The sequence below is a fragment of the Rutidosis leptorrhynchoides genome, chromosome 10 (assembly GCF_046630445.1).
Source record: "Rutidosis leptorrhynchoides isolate AG116_Rl617_1_P2 chromosome 10, CSIRO_AGI_Rlap_v1, whole genome shotgun sequence".
Lineage (NCBI taxonomy): Eukaryota > Viridiplantae > Streptophyta > Magnoliopsida > Asterales > Asteraceae > Rutidosis > Rutidosis leptorrhynchoides.
In genome coordinates this window covers 77,033,699-77,040,053 of record NC_092342.1, presented here as the reverse complement: position 1 = coordinate 77,040,053, position 6,355 = coordinate 77,033,699, and positions in this window count along the sequence as shown.

Below are 6,355 nucleotides of genomic sequence, written 5' to 3'. Positions count from 1 at the left end.
CTGTTGGAACCTATTGTTGTTAGGTTCAGCTCAGAGAGGTCAACCTTGTTGTGGTTGGGTCCAGTTGGCTACTGTTTGTTGAGTATAGTACTGAATGACGCATCACCTGCATGTGGATTTACTATACTGGAGATTCAGTAGTAAGGACTTTCGGTAGACGCTAGACTGATCAGCTAGTGGTCGTGTGCTCGTACAAGCCGCCGAGTCTCTAGTTGGAGCATAGTTGCTAGTTGATTGTTGCCAGTAGATAGTTGCTAGTTATTAGTTGTCAGTTGCCTGTTATGGATTGTTGTAGTTGCTGTAGTTGTACAAGTTGGTACTGTATGCTAGATCTGTTAGATGATTCCACTCACTTAGCCTCGTGATAACCCCCCCCCCCCCCCTCACCTCCTCCCTTGCAGGTTTTCGATCTTAGTGCTGGTAGGGACGGGAGTTGGGTTGACAATATGTTTGACAAGACGAACTCTGATGTCTTAACTTTTATAAATATGTAACTAGTTGTTTAACGTAACACCGGTTGTTTGTAATAAGTAACTAGCTAATGATTTGTGATAATCATGTTCGTAATTAACTAAGGGTATTTATGTGAATTAAGACTTCCGCTGTGATTTAAAAAAAAAAAAAAAGCAGGGTGTTTCAAAATTGAAGAATGAAAGTGTTTGTAGGTGTTTTTGGTCATTGGTATATGGATTAGATATAAAGGATATGTAATTTTGTTTTCATGTAAATAAGTCATGAATGATTACTAATATTTTTGTAATTTTATGAGATATTTCATGCTAGTTGCCAAATGATGGTTCCCACATGTGTTAGGTGACTCACATGGGCTGCTAAGAGCTGATCATTGGAGTGTATATATCAATAGTACATACATCTAAAAGCTGTGTATTGTACGAGTATGAATACGGGTGCATACGAGTAGAATTGTTGATGAAACTGAACGAGGATGTAATTGTAAGCATTTTTGTTAAGTAGAAGTACTTTGATATGTGTCTTAAAGTCTTTCAAAAGTGTAAGAATACATATCAAAATACAACATGTATATACATTCTAATGGAGTCGTTAAGTCTTCGTTAGTCGTTACATGTAAGTGTTGTTTTGAAACCTTTAAGTTAACGATCTCAATTAATGTTGTTAACCCAATGTTTATTATATAAAATGAGATGTTAAATTATTATATTATCATGATATTATGATGTATGAATATCTCTTAATATGATATATACATTAAAATATCGTTACAACGATAATTGTTACATATAAGTCTCGTTTCGTAATTCTTGAGTTAGTAGTCTTGTTTTTACATATGTAGTTCATTGTTAACACACTTAATGATATATTTAAATATCATTTTAACATGTTAAATATAGTGTATCAATATCTTAATATGATACATATGTATTTAGTAGACGTTATCATAACGATAATCGTTATATATATCATTTCGAGTTTCTTAACTTAGTAATCTCATTTCTTATGTATATCACACATTGTTAATATACTTAGTGAGATACTTACTCATCATAATCTTATGTCAACCATATATATATGTCTATATATACCACAACATGTAGTTTTTACAACTTTGTAACCTTCGTGAATCGCCGGTCAACTTGGGTGATCAATTGTCTATATGAAATTTATTTCATTTAATCAAGTCTTAACAAGTTTGATTGCTTAACACGTTGGAAACATTTAGTCATGTAAATATTAATCTCAATTAATATATATAAACACGGAAAAGTTCGGGTCACTACATATAATTCAATTGTAGGCAATAAATTTTGTAAATTTTAATTATCATCAATACTTAGTTGTTTTGATGTTAATGTTCTTCACATTTTCACTCTTTATTAGTGTCAATGAGTTTGCAACTAGATTAAGATTTTCACAAAGTTCATATGTGTTCTAGACTTTTGAGATCATCATCAACACATGTTTTGACATCTAACATTATTACACTCAATTTGCAACAATGTTATTTATATCATATGAACAATGATTCTATGAAAATCTAACCTAGATGTATAATGAATCCTAGAATTGTTCAAGGTTAAACTAACGCATAGATAGGCATTACTACAATCGTTTCCAAGTTGTTCTTTCAGAACAATTTTGATTGTTTGCATCAATTTAAGTTTTGATTCATTCTAGTTAGGGTTTCTTCATAACCCTAATTCATCATACAAACATAATTGAATGCTAGGAGAGCAAAGATTAATCATACCAAAAGTAAGAATTGAGATGGAAGGAATGCGTGTTCTTCTTTGTGCGATCGATCTCCTCAGCCGTGTAGAAGGTGTGTGTTTTGAAGTGAGTTTGAATGAAATAAGAGTGAGGGTTTTATTTAATTTATAACAGAATCAGACCACGAACGGTCGAAGCAGGGTCGACCGTGGTGTTAGTTGTGAAAGAATTTCCAGACGTACACAACAGGAATCTGCGGTCGAGTGTGCGGTCAACCGTGATTCAGCCGTGGATTCTTCTGATCTCCAATTTTTCACTTCTTCTACTCTTGAGCGCGTTTTGACGGTTCTTAGGTTCTATAGAATACTTGAGGACAAGTTTTCTTTTCCTAACATTGAATGATTACATCCTTTCGATGTTTAATCATCAATGACACGTAATATACTATATATATATATATATATATATATATATATATATATATATATATATATATATATATATATATATATATATATATATATATATATATATATATATATATATATATATATATATTCAATTATACACATGGTATACACAAAACGCATCAATTTTGTACTTTTGCATGCAATTCATAGTTTCACACAAACACACAATCCTAATACAAGTAAACTTCCTTCAATAATCCTTTAAAAAATCATTTTTCAAAAACAGTTTTGCATTTGTAAGAAAAACCATTCATTAATTCAAAGTCTTTTTGAGAAAGGTTATTCTCATTCGCATTTTGATCATTGGTTTTGATTGATTTTAAGGTTACCCAATCCTTAACTTATCCCTACCATTGAATTGCTAGGTTGGTCCATTTTTCTCATGTTCTCAATTCTTCTAATAACAGGCAATGGACTTTGATTACATGATTTGTGTTTGCTAGAATCATGACACACATTCATTTCAAGTTTATCTTTTGATGAATCATAAATAGTCATCCTTTCAAGTTTTCGTTTCAAAGTGTTGTTTTCATCAATTAAAACTTTGTTAAGTTGTCTAACTTTGTGTAATTCTTTCTCTAAAAGTTTTACTTTGTCACGATTACTATCATACACAAATTTAATAGTCTTGTAATCATCTAACAATTCTTCATAATTAGAAGGATAGAATACATGTACCTCATTGCAATCCATGCTTGAGACATCATCTTTTTTGAATGGAGATTCAACCTCTTCTTCACTTTGACCATCTTGATTTAGATCATCCCAAGAACTCATGAGGAAAAAATCTTCATTTCCATCCAAACCCTGTTCTTAAAAATCTCCAAGCTTCTCCAAATTCTTCATTACCTCTTTACCATTTAAACTCCTAGAGTTTTCTTCTTCTTGAGAGCATAGTGAATCCCAACATTTCTTTGCACTTTCACATGAAATTATCTTTATTCTTTCTTCATTAGGAGGTACTCCATGAAGTAGTGAAATTGCATCAAATTGTTTCAACACATCATTGTTTTAAAATGTTGACTTCACTAGTCTTGAACTTGCTTGTGGAACAAAGTTTCTTACTTTGATTATTCTTCACAAGTAGTAATCTTTGGATTTGAGATAAGTCTCAAATCTCAGTTTCTACACATCAATATCTACCTTATCAAAGATTGGTGATTCTTTCACCAATTCTTCCAAGTATCCCATAGTTTGAGCTGATCCAAGAATCGTTGACACAAGTTTTTGCACAAAACGAATTTTGACACTTTTAAAAACATTTATAGAGCAAGGATTTGAGCAACCGCTCTGATACCAATTGTAAGTAACTAGAGAGGGGTAAATAGTTACTTAATACATTTTTAACAATTTTTCGATTGATCACCAAATTCGAATGACTATGATCAACCAATTCAATTCAAACTTGATGTGTGTAGTGTATATGTTCAAAATGATAAATAAAGGAATGTAAAGAGCATAGACACAAATATTTATAGTGGTTCGGGTGGATGTTAACTAATCCACCTTAATCCACTCCCCGATTACACTAATCAGGATTTGTTGCTTTACTAAGCACTTTTCTCCAAACCCGGTGGAGATCTGATTTACAAGTCTTCAACTTCTTTGATAGACAACAAACCAAATCTTCCTATATCTTTAAAAGATCAACTCCAACCTAGATCAACTTGTCTTCACCTTGGACAAGTATTAATCTCCAAATAAGATTAATCAACTTCCTAAGTCCGTTTAAGGAAGTATATCACTAAGCTAGCCTATGCTTCTACTAATTGAAGTTACAAGACTTATACACTTTGCAATGATGAACCTAAGACAATAATAGGACATACATTACACTAAGTAAAATCACAAGATTAATGATTTGATTAGTAAGTTTACAACAACCAAATTCTATATCTATAAGATCATAGAATCTTCTCTTGCTTGATCACATTTGAGTAGTAATTGGAGCCCTTGTGATCTCTGGAAATAAGCTTTTGAAATATGCAAGAGGGTCAGCTTCAAATGCTCTTCAATGCTTGCCTTTTATAGTAGGATTCAAAAAATAGCCGTTGAAACACAGTTACCAGCACGGTCGACCGTGGTTCGACTGTGCGTGCACCAGTTCAAAATGGGTATTCGTTGTATAGCCGTTTGACTCAAATTTGAACACCACATTTTGGCACCTTTACTCCTTCTAGCACCTGCAAAAGAAACTCAACATTCTATACAAGTACTATATGCATTAAGTGTGTGAGATTTGGTCTTATTGAGTGAAAGTGACATAACACTCCAATAGTGGTAAACCCAACATTCTTGGAGAAGTGTCTTGATTGATATTTTGGGAAATCTCAGTTTAGTCAAGACTTAGTTAGTCACATTAATACATTTGGTTCAATTCTAAAGACTAGTCAATATGTCATTAACTTCCTAGATTCAATTAATCACAAGTCATGTTTTTTTAAGCTTAGGTAGAGATTAATTGAATGATGTCTTTCTAAGATAATCATTAAGTATGTAGAGACATCAAAGTTAAGTCATACTTGAACAAGCAATCACAATTTGTTACTTAGATAAGACCAAATAAACAATTGACCATAATTCCATTGTAAACCATTTTTCACTTAATTTATTGGAGTAGGCTAATTACTTGAATCCTAACTAGTAAGCACATAGCAAGCATATTAATTAAGTTGACAAATTTATGAGTATTAAGCATATTAGCAAGTAGCAAGTAATACTCACACATAGCAAGGGATAGTTACTCTAAGATCAATCATATAGATATTTGCACAACTTATAATTTAAGCTTTTAGCAAGCTTACTTGCAATATAACATATTGCATGATTAATGTGTAAGCACACATTAATGTCCAACACATGCGTAAGGAAAGAGCAATCTCTAGTTGGGACTTGGTGACCATCCTAAATGTATCTAAATGTATTTTAGGATTACAAGTCTTTACTAGTTACACTTGAAAGCATTGTTCTTCATTTAGCTTTAATTAATCACTAAGTCATCTTTAATAGTAATTATTGTTCTAGTGACATTGGCTTAAGTGTGTTGGTACTTGATGATCATACTAAGGATGTCTAGATAAGATTTAAGATCACAAGTTGTTGTTTAACACTTATGTGTTATGCCTAATCTTGGTTAATTTGTCATTAAGATGTCATTAGGTGTAATTAACCACGATTAGTGTTTTTATGACCAAAACTCGATTGAGTATTGAGAGGGCATCTATTCTAAGTATGTTGAGAAAGGTTTCATGAATTATAGATGTCGGGAACTAGTCAAACTTAATTTGGTCAAAATTGATGACAGAGAAAACTACGGTCGCACTGCGGTTGACCGTGGTGGCGACCGTGCAACTTGTTTTCATAAAACTGCGTTGCAATTCAGTTTGGGGTTCTACGGCTGGGTATGAGGTCGACCGTACCTTAACCGTGTATTTTGCTGATCTTTAATTCCATTCTTTAAGCTATGTTTAACTTGGTCATTTGTAAGATAAAATATGGATTAGTGACCTTGCGTGTTTTATGTTAAGATGTCAGTCATCACTTATGCATATGTATGTGTTATCATCAAAACATATTCGTAGGAACTCCATATCATATCTTAAAGAGAGAAAATGGGAGGAGAGAGAGAAACACAAGTGTATGTGAGGAAAAACAACAATTCGGGCACGAATAGAGATCAGGAAGACTACAACGGGAGA